Below are 20974 nucleotides of genomic sequence, written 5' to 3'. Positions count from 1 at the left end.
CATTTGCTGGGAGTTACACAGGACAGAGACAATGTTACAGAGTGAAGACAATTAAGGCCTGAAGCAGATCTGTTTCACTCCATTCCCCAAATTATATTTCCTGTTTCTCTTTTGTGTGCCACTCAACGCACCTGTGATGTGTACAGTGCTCAGGGCGTGGCCTCCCCGGCCCCTCTTCACCCGGGAGCAAAATCAAACCTCACCAAGGGCTCTCCAAAACCCACCTCCTGGGTGGTTTGGTTTCCTCTCCCTTCCTTAGAGCCTCCAGAAAGTTTTAGAATTAAAATGACGACTGAACTTTTGGATTTGGCTCCCAGGGAGCAGGAGGATGAACCTCGTGGGCTGTGTTCCACAGGGGCTCTTCCCTGGTCCCCCCAATGACCCGGGGCTGTGGCGGTTCCAGCCCCATCCCTCTCCCCCTGCCTGCATCCCTCCCCTCCAGCTCCCAGCGCAATTATCATGCAAACCAGCGCCTGGCAGCCTCGTTAATGCCTTTCAAACCTGAAGTTCCTTGAAGTTCTGAGGGTTTAAAAAACACTGGTCATTACTGGCAGCGTTATTTCCTGAGACACAAACGCCCAGGACACGCTGGGACGCGCTGGAAGCAGCAAAGGCGGCGTGGGGAGTGTTGTCGTGGCTGTTGTGGAAAACACCAGCGCCCTGATATGTGCCTGTTCCTTAAATTCTGTGAGCAGTTGTAAGGCAGTCGGATCCCACCCATGGGAGCGTGTGCCCTCATGAAACACAATTACAATGAGAATATCTCATTATCTCATTGGCTTTAGCTTACTCTTCTGTTACCATGGTTTCAAATACACAGAGGAGCCTGAAACTAAGCGCGCTGCTAACAAAGAACATCTCCTTGTACAATGACATCAGATCGTGTCAGACAGAGCAGACTTAATTAAATACCCCCCGACACAGGGCAAAATACAGAAGTTGGGGACACTTTTGCAAACGGCGTTTGCTGGGTGTTGTGTGAGGGGGGGAAGCTCTGCCAAGGCCCAGCCTGGAGGTGCCTGAAGGAGCAGCAAACGCACGGCCGGAGTTCTGGCAGGAAAATTGGTTACAAAACGCTCTCTCTCTCTCTCCCCTGAGCCCTCTCTGTGCCCCCTCCCCTCTGCCCAACCGCGGCACTGGCCCAGTCTGTGCGGTGCCAAGTGACTTTGGGTGATGCTCCCTGAAGGTTGGCGGGACGCGAGTGCCACCAACCCACGCTCGACCCACCTTTCCCCCCTCCTTTTCCCCCCAGGAGCAGTTTGGCCCCCGGGGAGGGGCAGAGCCGTGTGGCTCGGGGACCCTCCGGCCCCGCCGGTCCCACCACCCCTGTGGCTCCACTTCGGGTTTCCAGCGGCGGCATTAAAAATTCCACAAATCATTTATTTACCCTGGAGTATATCCCGTGACATAATGTGACAATAATGACATCCCTGGTGGTGTTAATTGATTTTGTCCTGCTAGAGGAGGTAATTTGGCGTCCACGGCAGCTTCTGGATCACGGACCTCCTGATTGTCTTGCGAGGTAATATTACTGTTAATGAAGAGAAAACATGCTTTCCTCTTTAAAAGACAATATGCTAATTAGGACAGACAATAGAGAGTCAGGGGTCATTTATTATTTTTAAACACAGAGTTAATGCTAAATGACTGGCATGGAAGTGCAAAATGCCTGTAAATTAATAAGTGCAATTCCTGGCTCATAAAATCCAACATCGCTATTAAAGAAAAGGAAGGGCAATCATGAAATATTCCAGCCACTGGAATACTTGAAGGTGTGAATAATTAACAGCCACAAGTTAACATCCACTAGCTTGTAAAAGGTCTGATTAAAGGCAGTGTTCATCATCCACCCAACTATCACAGCTCACCGGGTCAACATCTTCTAATTAATGATTTCTTATTAGAGAGATAAAACGTGTTTTCTCAGGATAATTATTTTTAAAAAGGAAAGAGTGTTTTCAGTGTAATGTGTGGAATAATTGGAATTCATTTGATGGGGATGAGGCTGCTTGTGTTCCTGAGGGGAGTTGGTGTGGGCACCAGTGGCTGCTGGAGAGGTCCCTGGTCAGGGGCTTCACCTGGAGCCTCCCACTCTGAGCTGAATTTGCTAAACCCCAAGCCCAAAAGTCCATATTTTCAACTTTCCTGAAAAGTACCATCACAGCAGCACCCAAACCAGCCACCAGCTGATGGTGCCCCAACCCCTTCCCTGGATTCCCTCTCTGGGTGTCCCCAAACAGACCCAGGGAAGGGCAAGGAGAAAAGGCTCAGTTCCTGGGGTTTGTCCCAGCTTTCTGCTGGCAGGAGCTGGTGGAGGTGGTATTCCATGTGTTTTCCAGCACAGTGCAACTCAGGGAGCTGCTGTTTGGCAATAGGTTATGGATTTGTGGGCTGGGAAGCAGATACCAGTCAGGTTTGGGAGCAAGGCAGGGGCTGGGGTGAACCAAATCCTCCAGGAGATGCAAAGGACAGGTCACAGGTTGTTTAACCACCCCCTGGTTCTGCTTGTTTAAGCTGCCATCACACAAATGCACATTTTTAGAGGCAATGCCAAAAGCTGCAAACCGAGTATGAGGGGAGAGCAGGATGAGAGATTTGACAACCCTGATTCCAGCAGCAGCCAAGCACAGACAGACTTGTCTCTTTTGCTGTATTCATGTCATCTCAATCAGGTTTAATAAAGTATTAGCTGAATTCAGGGGAAGGGAGCTGACCTTTATTGCTCTTGGTTGGAAAACTTTAAAAAATTCATTATAGGCCATCACTGGAGGTGTCACTCTGCCCTTCATCTCTGTCTGCCTCTCCTGTTCCCAGCTCATCCTACCTTGTGTTTTATGTGCAGAACCACAGCTCACCTGGAGCTGCCACCTCCAGACCTTCCAGAACCAGGGTCCAGCTGCCCCACACTCACAAGACTGGGTTTTTTTAGCTAAACTAGTCTGAAAACCACAATGTGCTTAATTTTTATTTGAATTTTAGAAGACCTCCCGGACACCGTTTTTATCCTTTTACAGTTTAATTCACAGGAATGAAGGCCACTTTTTATAACCTGTTTTAACCTGCTCCATTGAATTTGTATATTTATTTTTACAGCTTTTCTTCGTAGGAATAAAGGACACTTTTTCTGATCTGTTTTAACCTCCTCAGTTGAACTTGTACATTTATTTAGCTCCAGAAATTGGGACTCCTTGCACTCACTTCACCTGCTGCAAAGTTCACAACAGCAGAAAGAGCTGGCATCACTTCAAACTCGGGATCACTGCTGAGGTGCTGCTTTCTTGACTTTACTCCTTGTGCAGCTACATTAATATAACCCTTATTTTCAAAAATAATTTGGTTAATGGCTCCAGGAATGGGTTTAGTGTTTGGGGTTTGTTTAAGGATAGTGGTTACAACACTGTGCAAGGTAACCTTGATGAAAAAATAGCCCATGTTTTGAATATTAAAAAAAAATATTCCTGGAAGGGTGAAGACAATATCCTATAACTTAGGGATATAAATTGAAGACATTTCCTATAAATTAGGAATGTTGGTCACTGGGTTACTACAAACCATGTCAATCTGAATATTGAAGCACAGGAGGAAATACTATTTTAGTGCATTAAAAATCATCACAGGGTGAGTAAATCCCTCTCAGGAAAGGATGACAATGTCCTATTGAACCTCCTTCCCAAGTTATAGGGTGATTGTAATCCTATAAATATCCAGTTTGGAGAGATTGACTGAGACTGGTGCCAACAATTCTGCTCCCCCTGTGGAACAGGAGACATCACTGGGGTTGTAGGGGCTGTGGGGGGCAACCAAAAAACGTCTCTGCTCTGGGCCATGAATTATGAAGAAAGCTGGAGACACCCAGGTCTGGTTAATGTGACAAAAGGGAGAGTTAAAGGGCAATATCCCAGAGATACAGAGTGTCCTGGAAGGGAGGAATTAATGTGGATGAGATGGCAGAGACAGTTAATAACTGAAGAGCCACAGGGAACGGGCTGACAGGACCTTCCGGGGCAGGTCTGAGGATCTGGGTGCCACAGGAACAGTTTGGAAGGACTGGGATTGTTTCTTGGTCCTGCTTTCCTTTCTCTTGTTGTTGGAGATTGGGGTTAGTGCTGGAAGTGGGAATAGTTGCCCAGTCCCAGTGCTCTAGGTGTGCACTGCATTCTTCCTTCCCCACTGTAGGCTCCCCATCCCTGGAAGTGTCCGAGGCCAGCTTGGAGCAACCTGGTCTATGGAAGGTGTCCCTGCCCATGGCAGGGGGTGGGACTGGACAGGCTTTGAGGTCCTTCCAACCCAAACCAGTCTGGGATTCTGTGATCCTGTGGTGTCACCCATGATCCTGGTGTCACCCATGATCCTATAGTGCCACCCATGATCCTCACTGGAGCAAGTAATCAGAGGAAAATGGGTTGTGGCAGACCTGGCAAGTCAGGCCTGATCCCAGAGGAGGGAGGTGCTGGTTTATCACAGTCGTGGGGCCACACAAACAACAACAAAGAGCTCTGGTGGCAGCCTGGTCCCTGAGGTTTGGGGGTTTGGGCTTTCATTTACCTTTTAAACACCGATTTCTGAGCGGTGACCTGCATTAAAAGCACCTCCTGGTGCTCATTTGCATTTGAAGAAGAGAAGTTCAAGCTCTGGAAACTCCAAATTGTGCGTGGAGCTGGGGCTGCTGAGCCAATATTTACACTGGCTTCATTTTGGGGACTAAATGGCATTTTAGTCCCGGTTTAATGAGGGAGCTCTGCGCATGCCCCTGTGCTGGTTTGGACCTGCTCTAATGATCTGGGGGAGTGGCTACGCTTTAATGATGAGCTTTAATAATTTATCAATAGAGTTTGTAAGTGCTAATTTGCACTTTTAGGTGCACATTCTCCTTTTGAAGCCGCAGTACAACCCCCTATTAATGTTAATGGGAGTTGTGCTCACATTAAAAGGAGATTATACCCCCAAGGTGTTTAACATCTGACTTACCCAGGTCTTAAATTGCATCGCTGAATGTCACTCCTTTCATATGGGAAGATGGCTTTTGGTTGTGCTGTCACCACACGAGCCAAAGACAACTTCAAGGGAGGAAAAAAAAATTGGGAAGTGGTAAGTCAGTGCACCAGCCTTGACTTCTTGGTCTTGGGCTTAAATCCAGTTTCAGCACGAGGTTGGTGATGGAGCAGCTCCGTTGAGACGTGGCCACCAAAGGCGACGGCGTCACCCTCTGTGGTCACAGGGGGCTGCTGCAATGTGGGCAGCAGGTTAATTTATGCCCAGGGAGAAGGAGAAGGCCAGTAGTCTGGAAGACAGGTTTCCTGCACAGGTTGAGTGTTGGAGAGAGGCTCTAATCACTTCTGGGGGCAGTTTTTGCCGTGGCGTCAAACGCCAGCGTTCCGTGTTCATGGACTGACATCCAATTAAGGGGAAGGAGGTGAAGGCCTCTATTTATCAAATCACTTAAGCAGAAATTTAAACCCTATTTACTTGGCTGGAATTAATTGGGTTAAATGACACTTCTAAAGATCGATGCAGGAGGTTTTCACCTCTTAACCCCTTCCTAAGCCCACACTTATTAATAACTGAGATTTGGGAAGATAAGCAGAGAAGCAGGGAGTTATTTGGGGCAGGCTGGTTTGCACAGGGAAGCTGATGCAGAGAGGGGTGTGCAGACAGAGGGGAGAGGATTAATTAGTTACTGAAAGCCATCTTTTTCCCCAGAAATTGTATCAAAGCTGGTCCCCGCTTGACCGCTCACCTGAGGTCTTCAGATTCACCCTTAACTCCTTTGGAGGGATTTTGGGAGGGAGCAAATTATATCCCTGGGGTCACCTGGGGCCAGATGTCCTGGCTGTGTGTCCCCAGCTGTTTGTGCACCCCCAGCTCCTCACTGGTGGGGTGAGGAGAAGAAAAGCCCTTGATTCTGTGTGAGCCCTGCTCAGCAGTAACATCATCCCTGGGTTACCAGCCCTGTTCCCAGCACAAATCCAAACCACAGCCCCATCCCAGCCACTGTGAGGAAAATTAACTCTGCCCCAGCCAAAGCCAGCACACGTTAATCAGGAGTGAGGCAGAGCAGGCTGAGCCTGCTCATGAATTATGCATTTGCCCCACCTGGGAGTTCATATTTACCATATCTTGCTGAAATCCATTAGGAAGAACAAACATTGTATTTATCCAACAAGCTCCAAACCCGGTCATTTGCATCCCTGCCTGCGAGGGGCAGGTCCGAGGGCGGCTCCGGGGTGAGCCGAGCTCCGAAGGGTCGTGTCCCGGGGCAGTGGCCTCCGGAGGGGGAGGCCGAGCTCAGGCTGGAGCTGCTCAGCACCGGGATCCTGGAAAACCCTCGGCTGGACACGCGTGGGAACCCCCCCCCCGTGGGACCCTGACTGCAGGTGATGGGCAGGGAGGAGGAAGGACTTGGGCTGAGACCTGTGTCTGCACACCCTGTGCTGCTGCTCCCCCAGCACCCTCAGCACCCCCAGCACCCCAGTACCTCCAGTGTCCCCAGTACCTACAGTTCCCCAGTACCTACAGTGTCCCCAGTGGCCTCAGCACCTCCGGAACCTGCAGCACCCCAGTGCCATCAGCACTTGGAGCACCCTCAGCAACCCCAGCACCCTACACATCCCAATACACCCAGCACCTCCAGCACCCCAGTAACCCCAGTATCCTCAACACCCCCAGCACCTCAGTACCCTCAGCATCCTAATACCTCCAGCACCCTCAGCACCCCAGAACCCTCACTGCCCCCAGCACCCCCAGCATTCCCAGCACCCCCAGCACCCGTGGGCAGGCTGGGGGAGCCTGGCCCGGGAGCCCCCCCAGCTCCCCGAGCCCCTGCACAAGCCGCGGCCGGGTTTGGGGAAGAGGGAAAGCAGAGAAATCCTGTTTTTAAAGAGATCGATGGTGGGAGGCAGCGGCAGGAGAGGCTTCTAAGCACATTTCATCTGCGGCCCGTCCCGTCCCCGCAGGACGCGCCGGCCGAGGCTCCGAGAGCCGCCGCTTCAATCGCTGCGCCAGCGCCGCGTTTGAAGATGCCAGGGGAGAACGGGGCTCTCTGTGAAGCGAGATTCAAGCAAATAGACTGTCCCTGCACAGAGACTCGGGATCTTTAAAGCCTCCACAACCCCCCCAAACCGGCACCGCTCCCTTCCCGGAGCGCGGCCGTCCCGCCGCTCCGCGCCCGCCTCACCTGCCCGGGCTGGGCTCCAGCACAGAACACGGCGGGGCTGGCAGGCTCAGGAGTCCTCGGGAGCACTTGAGAAACCCTTTTCCTCCTTTCTTCCTGCTCCTTCTTTCTTCCTACTTAGCTGAATAAGAAAAAAAAATAATACAAAGAGAACTTTTTGCCTTTTTTTTCTGACAACGTATCGAGAACAGTCGCAGTGGTTTCTGCAAAGCAGGAGCTCCAGCATCACCCAGGGTCTCCTCTGCCCACCCTGGCAAACCCTGAGCAGGTCCCTGCTGGGCTGAGATAATCCCCATCCTCAGCAGCCCAGAGGACTCTGCAGTGATGGAATGGAGAAAGAAAATGGGAAAACTCCTTCCTGAGTAGCAGGGATGTCCCATAACTGAAGTGGGGTCTCTACACAGCACGTGTATGAGAAGGGGGAATGGCTTCCCAGTGGCAGAGGGCAGGGTTAGATGGGATATTGGGAAGAAATTCCACCCTGTGAGGGTGATGAGGCCCTGGCACAGGTTGCCCAGGGAATTTGTGGCTGCCCCATCCCTGGGAGTGTCCAAGGCCAGGTTGGATGGGGCTTGGAGCAACCTGGGCTAGTGGGAGGTGTCCCTGTCCATGGCAGGGGTGGGATGAGGTGATCCTTAAGGTCCCTTCCAACCCAACCCAACCTGTGACTGTGACTGATGGCACTGAAAGAAGAAGTGGTTAAATATTGATATAAATATTTAGACTCCACTGACGGCCCCGGTGCCTGTTTGCTCCAAAGCCTCCCGGTGGAAAGTTTACCCGACATGATCTGCAAGTTAAACAACTTTTCAAAAGACTCACCAGGGGACACACAAAGGACCAAAAACTCTCTGTATTGTCACGGGGCTGTGCTTTAACCCTGCCCTAAAAATGGGTGGTGGGTGTGAGCTGGGCAGGGCTGGGCAGGGGGTGAGGGGGCAGAGGGGTCCAGGGGCCGTTCCCGGTGCTGCCCGTGGGCTCCCAGTGGCTCTGGGCAGGGGTGGGCACTCCCCACAGCCCGGGGAGAGAGCAGGCACATGAAAGCAGGGCTGGATTTGCCTTGCAATGACAGCTGCATATTAATCTAAAGAATTTCTGAAAAATCAAAAAGACATTTTTCAGCAAAATACACCCCTAGAGCCTCAATCCTAAAGCAAGGGAATAAACTTGAAACAGGATTGATTTCATCTTAAAGGGAAGAGCTCTTTGAAATGCTACCAGCTGCAGTTGTCTTATTTGGTTTTCAATACTATAACAAAATTGTGCCATATTGTGTCAAATAAGGAGATAATATAACAGCTTTAAACAAATTTTGTAATTATGGGATCAATCAGAAATGAATTAAATCCATGTGCATTAGAAAAGTGGTGCCACTGAATACTGAGTAGCTCCAAATACCAGCTCCGAGCCCGTCTCCAATGGCAGAGCTGGACCTGGGAATGTGGTGTGACACCAGCCAGGGGATGTGGGAGATGTGGGAAGTCCCAGCGAGTGCTCCTGGGCTGGGGAGAGGAGCACAAGGCATCCGTGTCCTGATTCAAAGCTAAGAACTAAAAAGAAAGTTATAAACTTCACAAACCTGTGCCAACAGAGCAATGCCCAGCACCAGCAGCACCTTCTGTCCCCTGTGCCAGTGGCTGGGGGAAGGTTGGGGCAGCTCAGGGTGGTTTTGTAACTGGCAGTGGGAATGCTGATCCCACATGGGGGTGTGGTGGGGACACTCCTTTGCTCGGGGTGTTCTCACTGCCTCAGTCCCGGGGTTGAAGGTGGGGTTGTATTCCTGGAGTCAGCTCAGATGGAGAGCCACTTCTCCATTAAGGCTGTGTGCCCCACACAGCCCCTGAATTCCTGGGAATTTGTCTTGAGGTTTTAGGTTTATTCCAAGATGGAATGAGCCCCCATGCCAGCCCAGTGTCAGGTGTCACCCTGCCTGTTGGGTCATGGCCAGAGTCCCCTCCCAGCCCATCCAAACACACGTGGCCAAGGCACTCCACAAAAACCCTCTTAGTCAAAAGCAGGATGGATAAAAAACCTACACAATGTAGTTCTGGGGCATCACGGAGATTACTGGAAGAAAATACACATGGAACAGTGTCACTGCTCCCACAAAAAGCTCCACAGTGGGATCCTGCCCACCCAGCCCTGCCCTGCCTGCTCAGAACTCTGGGGCCCATCAGTTCCTGCCACTTAATTACTTGTTAATGAAGTTCTTATGCAAATGAGGCACCAAGTGGCCCTTCCAGCCGTGATGTGGGCACAGGGTCAGGTTGGGAGCTGCAGGGAGAGGGGACCCGGGAGCTGCAGGAGCAGGAGCGGATCCCGCGGCGGGAGCAACGTGCCAAATCCCTGTGTGAGCCCACCAGGGACTAATAAAACTATTATTTGGAAGAGCTTTTGCATATTTAATATTCTTATATAAACTGGAGCATTCCAAATCAGGCATTTCAGCTGTTTCAAAGGATGAGGAATGCTGTCAGGGAATAATGCATCAATAGCTGGAATGCTGCACACACTCGCTTTGCTGAGGCTGTTTCTGCACCACTTGAATAATTCTGTTGATTCCTCCACTTTAACATAAAATTTGTATTTGAACTGTTTTCTCAGAAGCTTCTGCCACAGCTGGAGGTACAGGATGAGTCAAAACAAGAATATATGAACACAGGGAGCACAGGAAGGGGGGATTGTGTGCAGGAGTGCTCATCATCCCTCCCGAAAATTTGGCTTTCCATTTCTTTGTTTGATTTCCCTTTTTCCACATTCCATTCAGATTCCTGTTTTCCTTCAGGGCAACTGAAGAGCTTGGCTGGGACAGGGTTTGTATGGAGCATCAGGAGCCCAAGTTTTATGTGTCTGGGAAAAGCAAACCTCGTTTGCTCTTTTGGAAAGCAAATACCAGCAGTGTGAGTGATCAGAGCTGAAAAATTTTGCAAACCCCAAAATTATCAATAGAATTATCAAAAACAAAATCCCTCTCCCCACACCTTCCACCCTGAGCAGAACCCAGGAACCCCAAACTCCTGTAGATGAGGGGACCCAGAGAGCATTGTACCCCAACAGCAGCACCACCAGCACGCTGAGAAGCAACCATTCTCCTAAAAGCTGGAAATTTAATGTCCTAAAGTCCAAAAATGCCTTTGTTTGGTTGTTTTTAAAAGGATTGAATAGTTGTTCCTTCCATCCTGTGCAGGGCATCCTGTCCTGGGCACATCTCTGGGCACTGCACCCCTCACACCCCTGGGGCTGCTCCCCAGAGTAGAAACACCTTGGGGGATAATTCTGAGAGGAGCTGGATTTTTTCCAAAGGAATTTCCAAATCTCCTCCTCCTCCATATGTTTTATTGACTGGGGTCTTATTACTTAAAATGATTTATGATGAATTTGGGCTGATGCTCCTCCCTCAGCAACACTTCCTAAATATTTGGTAATTGCTCCAAAGACTAATCTCAGTTCCGTCACCCCTCTCCTCTGGCTGGTGGCTGCATTTTCAGTAAAAAAAAGGGGAATTTTCAGTAAATGCATGTTTAGAGTGCTCCTGATGGGCTGTCAGTAATGGAAATGCTTTTCTTCTGGAATACTCAGAGGATACAGGTTGCTCCTGAGCAACCTGGTTTGTGGAAGGTGTCCCTGCCCATGGCAGGGGGTTGGGATGAGATGAGCTCTGAGTTCCCTTCCGAGCCAAACCATTCCATGATTCTGTGGTGCTGGCTGGGAGGCAGCCAGGGAGGAATCCTCAGCAAACCAGACTTGCTTTATAATGAATTTATAATAAATTTGGGGTGAGGGGACAGCCGGGGCTGTGGTTGGGCCGTGATTTAACCCAGACTGGAGACACGAGCAGTGTTTGGGTGCTCACATACTGATGGGCTGCACTTCCACCAGCTTTTGTTTGCTGCCAGGGGTACGGGAATGCTGGAGATTCCCACATGTTTCGGATGAAGGATGGCCATGTGCAGCTGGTGCTTACAAGGCTTTACATGGCTCTGGACTCCACATCTGTCATGCTGGTTATTAAGGCTGGGATTACACTGCACTACCCTCTAACAGGGAGATGTATGGCAGAGAGGGGAGTGCCATCCCTGCTCCTGCAAAGGACATTGTTTTCCCATATTTCTCCGGGAAGATCACACGTTCTAATCGCTGTGTACACTGTACCCTGTGAAATGATCCCCATTTGTTTCATACAATAGATACTGTGTCGTTTAATTAATTTAGACTAAAGAGGAATGATCAAGCATTCACTAACAACTTTACCTTTGGGACTGGAAATGAAAAACCCTCGTGCTGTGCAGCAGCCAGAGCCAGGAGAGCATTCCTGGAGGGAAGGTTTGCATGGAGAGGGAAACGGCCCCTGTGCCCCTTGCTACCTAATGAAACATGTGAGTTCACACAGGCAGTGCACAGCTGGCAAGAAAAGTCTTTCTATATTATAGAAGTGAATTCATTAAAACAAACAAAGAATTTAAACAGAACTGGGGGGAAAAAGTCCTGGACAACCCCAAAAGAATATAGGACAGACCCACGGAAACAATGCCAGTGACTGAAGGAACCACCCACAGGGGACCAGCCTGACCAAAGGCACAGCCAGTGCCAGCAGAGCCCCTTCTTTTCCTGATACTTGGCTTTTTTGAGTGGTTTTTCTTTGTTCTCCAACAAACAACAGGAAAGCATAAAGATGCCCCTGTAATGATGATGTTTATGGTGCAGCAAGCCCGTGGCTGCCCGGGGTGGTGCTGCCTCCTCCCAGCATTCCCATCCCTGCAGAACCCGGCGCTGTATTATGGAGATTTCTGCAGACCTTGGGCCACGAGTATTGACCAGCCCTCGCCCCCTCCCAGCTCCTCATTGACCCACAGCACAGCACAGGCTTTTTTGAACATAAAAGCATCATTGACAGCCCTGTCTCACTCCCAGATCTTGGTTACCCACGTGCTCCAGGAGACTTTCAAACTTGCCGCTAATTAGCAGCACGTTGGGAGGCCAAGCCTGCAGCCAGTTCTCCCAGCTCTGGGTTTGCTGCTCCCACTGGAGGCATTCCCTGAGGCCTGGCTGCACTGGCTGGCAAGTGTTCAAAAGCCACGTGGATGTGGCACCTGGGGACACGGGTTGGTGGTGGCCTTGGCAGTGCTGGGGGAATCGTTGGGCTCAAAGGTCTCAGAGGGCTTTTCCAACCTAAATGAACCTCTGATGGATGTTGAGGTCCAACTCTCTGCTTTTTCACTGATCATTGTGCCTTGGGCACATCCCCTGCTCTGCCTGACAGGGGTGACACCACCACAGGCCCCAGGGTGGGACTGCAGACCTTCACTGCATCTTCTACCTCACTTTTACCTTTCCCTCTCACATTTATATCTGAGATTTATTTCTTATATTCCTGCAGCCACTATGTCCAGCACCCAGTGAGTGAATTACCTTCATCACCCCCAGCAGAGCCTCCTCACTCCAAAACAACTTCTTCTGCCTGGGGCAGATGCTGTGCCCTGCCCCAGCCTCCACCACACTCCTCAGTAAATTAGCCATGGAAAAGTCCTCCCTTGCAGCCTTTGGCAGTTGGAGTATTTAAAGACAACCACACAGCTTTCCTTGGAAGGAATAACAGATTCTCCTCTGTGTTGCTGGGTTCGATATCAGTGGTTTGCCTCTCATGTATCACAGCTCATTTCAGGTCTGGTGATACACTAATAGCTTCAATTGTGCCTTGAGGTCAAGGACAGACATTGATTCCTTTAAACAAATCCTGCTATTAATTAGAGGTGGGCTTGCCCTGAAATACCTGCCCTTTGTGGGACAGAAGAACTGGCATCAGGTATTTTCCTGATGGCTCTGCTGAGGGGGTTGGTCAGTGGAGGGTGAACCCTGACCACAGGATGAGGAAGGGTCGGGGGGACACTCAGGGGACACCACTGCTGGGCTTCTCCCAGGTGCAGATCCAGCCAGGACAACCTCAAGGATAACCTCAGAGACAACCTCACGGATAACTAAAGAACAACCTCAAGGATAACCTTGGGACAACCCCAAGAACAACCTCAAGGATAACCACAGGACAATTTCAAGGACAACCACAGAACAACTTCAAGGATGACCTCCAGGGTAACACCTTCTGTCTCAGCACCTTCACTCCACTTCCCATCAATCCTCTTCCCACATCTTTCTCTTCTTTCCTTTTTAAAGCCTCACCGATTCCTTTTAAATGAAGATGATTTCCCAAAGTCTCCCAGGCCATTTCCCATGTCTATAACTGGTTTATTACTCAGGCAATATGGCCAAAACACTCACCTGTCTCCTCTCCAAGACCTCAAACACACCAAACCAGCTCCCTGAAGTCCTCCCTGCTGAGCACACACTCATTTCCTGGCTACCACCGGCTCACCTGAACGAAATCAATGAGTTTATACAAGCAACAGAGCTGTCAAGGAAAGCCTTTTTTATATTAGAGATTTGATTAAAGTATTTCAAGCAAAAATAAACAAAGAACTTGGATCTGGGGGGAAAAGTCCTGGACAAGGGATGGTGGGAAGCCCTGTGGTATCAGCCAGGACCAGGGCACAGGGGATGTCCTGGGGTGGTCAGGTCTTCACCCAAAGGTGTTTGTCTGTAAGCAACAGGGGGAAGGAGGCAGGCAGGGGATGTACAAAGCTGAGCATGGTCCTGAGTGAAAACCAGAGACAAACACAAAGCAAAGGCAGGACGAGCCCAGGCAGCTGCTGAGAAGTTGCAGAGTTATCCATCACTGTCAGGGCTCCCTTCCCTGCAGGAGCCATCCCAGCCACTCAGAACAGGGCAGAGCTGCTCCTGAGCCTTAACGATCTCCTTCACAGGAGACAGCAGTAACTACAACACAACAAAAATCCCCCCTCCCCTTTTTTTTTTTTCCAAGGGTCTCATCACACTGAAAACTTGCCAGGGTTTGTGACAGCACTTTTTACATAAAGTTACAAGAATTCAGATTTTCCACCAGAAATCACATTAGCAGATAGCTGAGCGAGAAGGTCAACGTTTAATATGTCCCCATCATACACCTGCTTTTAAGTATAAAATGGAATATTGGATAAAGAGGGTTTAAAATAAAACCAGTCTCCAGCTTTGTGCTTGGGGCAGCTTCATGTGGTGCTGCAGCCTCCAGGGTTGGGTTAAATTTGGTGGTGGTGGTATCAGGATCCAAATACACAACTAAAATAATGTGTCTGTTGTGCTTAGGGAAATTGAGCTGATAACTGTGGGCACGGGGAAGACTGGGAGGAAAGACAGCTCTAAAGGCTGAGACATCTGGATTATGTGTTATAATCAACAGGATCATCAAGTCCAACTCCTGGCCCTGCACAGATCACCCCCAAAATCCCACCATGTGCCCAAGAGTAATGCCCAAATACTCCTTGGGCTCTGGAAGGCTGCTGGGCAGGGAGGGTGGCAAGGAAAGTGCTTGTGCTGCAGGTTCTTCTTGCACTGAGCAGCAAGATCTGTACTTTGGCAGCACCTAAATCTGTATTTTTGTGTCCAGGCAGCAGAGCAGGAGCCCGTGAGTGACTTTGCCTGCCCTGCCTCTCCCGTGGCAGCACCCGGAAAAGGCAGCAGGTGGGCATGGGAGAGTTACCTGCACAGGCAACAGTGAGTTTTGGGGTCAACAGCATCCTTTTGGGGGGTCTTTTGCAGCAGCAGCAGCAGCTCAATAGCCACATATTTCATCTCCCAGGACAAGCCGTGGCTCCCATCCTGCTGCCAGCCAGCCCAGCTGCTCCCAGCTCACCCTTTGCAGAAGTTACTGTTTCTAGGCACAAACGGGCAAAAAAAATGTTGGTTTTCTTTGCAAAGACTTCACCCCATCCCATCCCTCCAACCCCCCGGGTGGGAGCACTGCTGGGTCCCCACCAGGAAAACCACAGAGATTATCCACCAGGAGAGAGGGTGAAGCATCCACAGCTGTGCAGGGAGAGAAAGCAATAAATAACAAATGAGATCTGACTAAGTAACATAATATTACCCTCAACGTAAAAGCGGATTATTCTGCGTGCGATAATAAATCACACCTTTGTGTTTCACCAGAGCTGCAACACGTGGAGCTCAGGCTGAGCCTGCCAGCTTTTGGGGGTACCTGGAGCCCAAGGTTCACCTCCAAAAAAGCACCAGCCCCCGCGCCCAGCCGAAAACAGGCAAAGTTGGGCAAAACACGGACAGAAAGCAGAGGCTGCCAGGAAAAAAAAATAGCGAAAGACTAAAAGAACAGAAGCTGGGTTTTGGTTCTCATGGCTCTGGGGCAGATTCACACCCGGGAGTAAAGACAAGAGCAGCGGGTCCCTCCCGGGGCGGGGGCTGCAGCCCATCGGAGCCCGCGGGGTTTGGGCTTTCCCGGCTCGGCAGCGCTGGAACAGCAACTGCTCCATCTGCTGGGAACCGCCCGGAGGGTGCGGAGCAGGGAGCGGAGCGGCCACGGAGCAGCGGCGATGCCCGGCCAGGGCGGAAAAGAGGGGCTCCCACCGCCCCAGGGGGGAGCAAACCACCCCAAAAACGGACAAGTCACTCCAGAAGAGACCAAACTGCCCCAGGAGGGAGCAAACCACCCCAAAAAGGGACAAGTCACTCCAGAAGAGATCCAACTGCCCCAGGAGGGATCAAGTCACCCCAGAAGGGATCACACTGCCCCGGGAGGGATCAAGTCACTCCAGAAGGGATCAAACTGCCCCAGGAGGGATCAAACCACCCAAAAAAGGGACTAATCACTCCTGAAGATATTACACTGCCCCAGAAGGGATCAAATCACCCCAGAAGGGATCAAACTATCCCAGAAGGGATCAAGTCACCCCAAAAAGGAACAAATCACTCCCAAAAAGATCAAACTGCCCCAGAAGGGATCAAACTATCCCAGAAGAGATCAGACTGCCCCAGAAGGGATCAAACCACAGCAGAAGGGATCAAACCTCCCCAGAAGGGATCAAGTCACCCCAGAATGGATCAAACTGCCCCAGAAGGGATCAAACCACCCCAAAAAGGAACAAATCACTCCAGAAGAGATCAAACTGTCCCAGAAGGGATCAAACTGCCCCAGGTTAAATCAAACCTCCCCAGAAGGGATCAAATCCCCACAGGAGATATCAAACTGCCCCAGAAGGTGTCAAACCATCCAGCTGGGGGTTCTTAGATGTGTGATGGGAGAGAAGGTCCATGCCTGGCCCTGCTGGCCCCGTGGCCAGGGGCTCACAGGGGGTTTCTGCACCATCCCACTGACAAACGGGGACAAACCTGGATGCTGGAAGAAGAGGGGAAGAAATACTTCCTTGCTTTCTCAGCGTGGCATTTTTGTACCTCAGCAAATTGGCGCCGCCGCAGCCGCCAGCCCTCGCCTTAAAATATGGGCATTTCTGTGCTGCAAATGCTCCCCTGCACCACTTCTGAGAGCTGGGAGTGTCAATCCATCAGCACTGGAGCCTGCTGAGTGCCCAGAAATGAGGGGATATCATCTCCCAGATGAGTGACCACCGGGCTGCCGTGAGCCCTGCCAGCACGGGGGGGAGACAGCTTTTTGCAACTTTGATTTACTGGCAATTGTTGGGAAAGAAGCAAGCGAGGAATGAAAACCCAATATTTCCATTACCGTTTACTTAATAAAAAAATATTGTAGGGAAGTCAGACATCATAAAATGCCCGTCCTGGCTCGGTATTTACAGGGTCACACAATAACTCGAGCCAGAGCAGTAATCAATTTTACAAAGCCCTTTGCAATCGAAGGCACAGACAAGTGAGTGCTCAATATCCCCACAGCAGAGCTGCAGCCACATTTCATCGGGGCACCCCCGGCACAGCAGACTCTGCCAGAGGACAAGGTGGCTCCCAGGGAGCTCCCAGGGAGCACAGGAGGGGGATGTTCCATTTCCAAGAAGCCTCTTTGAACAATTCTCCCTCCAATGTGCCCCAGAGCTCTCCTGCATCCTCCGCTCCCACCTTCTCTCCTTGATGGGGAAGGTATTTTTACCATCAAGCTCTGGAGTTCTGGCCAGTCCCTCAGGGAGCAGTGCTGCCTCTGGCAATAAAAGATTCCTTCTGATGAGGGGGTGTCCCCTCTCCTCTCCCCCAAAATTACCCCCCCTTTCTGGGCTTCCTCTGGTCCTTCCCATTATCACAGAATCACAGAGCACTTCGGGTTGGAAGGGACCTTAAAGACCATCTCATTCCAACCCCATGGACTGGTGGGTTTAGGGGCTACCTCAGGCCCACCCATGGTCCCCCTCAGAGCTCTGCTCATGGCCCATGAGCTTGGGCAGCTCCACGTGTTCAGCTTCCTCAGGAGAACAGAGCCCTTCCATGGGTCAGGCACTTTGGGCCATATCTACAAGAATTTCCTTCAAGAGGAGAAAGTTCAGGCTGCTGCTGACGGAAATAAAAGCTCATTTCCCTGTGTTCAGACATTGTCCAGCTTGGGGCTCCAGGCAGGGGAGGGTACAAGTCTGTGGCCCACTAGAAAGCCAGATAAAATTCTTTCTTCCTTAAGTTTGCAACCCCTCCTCCAAAGACATTTAAATATAAAATATACTGTTTCAGTAGTTGTTAATTTTGAGGCACGTGATGCTCGTGAAGAACAGGACCTGGGACCTGAACCTCCAGGGAGCAGCACAAGTTCCAGGGAGCAGGGGGAACTGCTGCTGTGGAATCAAACCAGCCCTTCTGCAGAGTCAACCAGCATTTCTTATTTCCCAGTCGATAGTTTAATCTATTTTAATGATTATCAATACTGATGTTGAGTGTAATCACCTTGTCTCATACAATTGCAAGAATCTAAAAGTCAACTTGATTTTAATGGTTTATCATTAGGAGTATTATTTAGTGGGATTAAACTGGTCTTAATTCCTCCACAGCCATTATTTAAAAGCTGTTTGGATGACCCCCCTCATCCTGGAAGGAATCAATGCCCTGTCTCCATCCCATATATTTCCAGCAGCATCTCACAAGCAGCCACGTGATCACCAAGGTTCTACAAACTATTAATATTCATGAATCATCCCTACTACCTTAAGATTTCCTTAAAACACCCCCCAGCAGGGGCTGGATTCACCTCTCCTTGTGTGATGGGGGCCATTAACACCACCCTGCCCTCGGGATGGCCGGGAAACGCTCAGGGACTGGGATTTGGAGAAGCTGGAGCAGCCCTTGCTGCAGTGCTGAGCTTTCAGGGGACAGGTCCAGACCTGCTGGAGCAAGTGCTGTGGTACCAGGGCAGCTCTGGGAGCATCCCTGTGGCTTCCCAGGGCCACGTGGTGCCCACAGTGGCACAACCCAGCAGCAATCAGGGCTCATCCAAGCACGGAACACGGGAACTGGGCTTCTCCAGCAGCATGGATGCTGTCCCAAGGCCCCCTGAGCCCAGGGAGCATCGTCCTCCTGACTGCCCAACTGCTGCAGGGAGCAAGGACACGTCACCAGGGGCTTTGGGAACAAAACCTCTGCATCTCACCCAGGCCTTGGCCCCGGAGCAGGAGGTGGCTCCTGACCCAGGCCCTGGAGCAGGAGGTGGCTCCTGACCCAGGCCCTGGAGCAGGAGGTGGCTGCAGACGGAGCAGGGCTGGATCCATCGCTGGATCCATCGCTGCCTCCTCCTGCCTGGGTACCAAACCCACTCCTCCTCCCTCCTCACAGGCAGCACCAGCCCTGCCCACCCTCACCCACAGGTCCCTCCAGTGCAGGGCATTCCCTTCCCAGCCCTCTGTCCTTGGGACACCAGGGGATTGTTGTGCTGCTGAGGGCATGTCTGAGGTCCTGCCCTGCCCTGGCTCGGTGTCGTGGCATCAGCTCCCAGCAGCCACTGAACCAAGTCTTTTCCTTGTTATCCATTGAATCTTCCTCATTTTCTGTTACCTGGATACTGATAAATATCATTTGCAAGGACTCAAGTCCTGGGAAAGTTTCTTGTGGCTCCCCCAAAAAGCTTTGATTTGTGTAACCTGCAGCTTCTCACCGACGGGGCCGCGACGGCGTTTAACTCTTCACTTCAAATTCCCCCTGGTTTTCCCTGGCATCCCTGAGGTGACAGAGGAATATGTAATCAAACTGTGATGGAGAACCAGAACAAGATGGGATAATCTTGCCTGAGGTTTTCGTGCCTCTGGATGAAGCCATGACCCTGCACCGACGGCAGGGACGCGGCCTCGGTTTCTGCTCTGGGAACCTGCAAAACAAACTTGGTTTTCTTGCTGTGCTTTTGGCACAGCTGTAAAAAACCCCCCTCCCACTGGGGTTGTACTCAAAACGTTGGGGCAGCACTGCTGCTGCTTCCAGAAGATTCTACAGACCCGAAAAGCTGGAAACAGAGGGAATGAGACGCCGGAGCGGCAAACAGTGGAGGTGCTCCCTGGGTATGAGGAACCAACTTTCCTTTGGACTAATATCACTTTTGTCAGTGAGAACACAAGGGTGAATTTAGGGAAACCCTTAATTCCAACAGACAGTCAGAAGTTGCAAATTAAGCACATTTTTCTTATTTTAAACACAGTTTTCTTATTGAAACGAGCGATCGGACCCGACGTGTGACAGCCAGGAGTAATTCCAGCCCTGGAAGAGTCTTCTGAGGACAACTGAGAACTGTCTGAGCTAAACGATGTGATAATTTGTTTAAAAATAAAGCCCCGAGGACATTTTAGATGTTCCCTTTACTTAATGAGATTTCCATGATAGTTATAAAAATAAAATTAGCACACAATGCCGTTAATCTGGGATTACAAGCAGCACCAGGGAAGAATTAGTAAAATAAATCAAGAAGATTAAGACACTTTGCTTTCCATCAAAGTAGCTGGGATGGCTGTGCACGCTGTGCTTCCCTGAGATTAAGGAAGAGGTGATCAGGATCTGCCCTTCAGCCTCTAACCTGGAATATTTGGGCATGGAAATAACATTTTTCCAAGTATAAGCATTTACTTAACCCATGGATTTATATATGGCCTATCAATAAATAACTATCACTGCTTCACAGTTAAAAATTTAAATTATTTGCCATTAAAAAAGCCTCACATCAAATCACAGCAACTTTCTACACCCCACATTTGGCTGTTCCACTAACCAGTATGAAACGGGGATAAAAAGCCATCCCAAAATAGGATTACACAGAGCAGCAATAAAAGGGGAAATAATCTTTGAAGAAGTGATGGAAGAACAAATTCTAAGGGCATTAAGAAGGAACAAGTCATGGTTTCAATCACCAGCCAGGCAAGGATTGCTAAGCTCGTGTGTGCAGCACATAAATCTGCGAGGAGACAAACTGCAGATTAATTCATGGCCTGGAAAGGTTAATTTTTAATACCCTTTACTCACTTCAGAAATCAGGGAAAGTACAGACTGAAACTAATAAAGGAACAGTTCTCTGAGGTGGATCCTCACAAATCCTTCCCAGAGAAAACCACTTCATTTTTAGTGCTTCTGGCAGGAATTGAAATACAATCAATTGAAGTCATTAGTTTCGGTTATTATTTTTAAATAATGTTATTATTATTTATATTTACCATTTATTTATACATTATTTATTAATATTATTTATTAAGTTTTATTATTTAAAAACTAAAATTAAACTGTATCCCTTTAACTTACCTGAACTCAAAGGAAGGAGCTTCATCATCAGCCCACAAATGTATAAAAGGCTCATTCTGAGCTATTAAAACCCAGGCCTGTTATTCATGAACTTAGTGAATTATACACATTATATGCATATTCAATGAAATATTAACAAGAAGTTTATTCTTTGAGGTAATTTATTAAAGTTTTCTTCCAACACAACACAGTATTGCAAAAAAAAATTTGCAATTCAAGGGTTTTTTTTTCTTAGTGGTGTTT

The 20974-nt window shown here is 49.8% G+C and overlaps 1 long non-coding RNA gene across 2 annotated transcripts; it reads right to left on the bottom strand.

The window, feature by feature from the left end:
• Window positions 1-6807: 6807 nt before the first annotated feature.
• On the bottom strand, window positions 6808-20767 carry LOC135419386 (uncharacterized). Of its 2 annotated transcripts, XR_010432966.1 has the most exons (4): window positions 20732-20767; window positions 14760-14933; window positions 13445-13538; window positions 6808-7292 (listed from the first exon to the last, which is right to left on the bottom strand). It is a non-coding gene; the product is annotated as an uncharacterized LOC135419386 (long non-coding RNA). The 2 variants fall into 2 exon arrangements; XR_010432965.1 differs by lacking the exon at window positions 13445-13538.
• Window positions 20768-20974: the final 207 nt, after the last annotated feature.

Source organism: Pseudopipra pipra, chromosome 10, assembly GCF_036250125.1.
Source record: "Pseudopipra pipra isolate bDixPip1 chromosome 10, bDixPip1.hap1, whole genome shotgun sequence".
In the NCBI taxonomy this organism is placed as follows: Eukaryota; Metazoa; Chordata; class Aves; order Passeriformes; family Pipridae; genus Pseudopipra; species Pseudopipra pipra.
The sequence above is the reverse complement of the archived record's forward strand: the minus strand, read 5'-3'. Positions and strand labels throughout refer to the sequence as shown.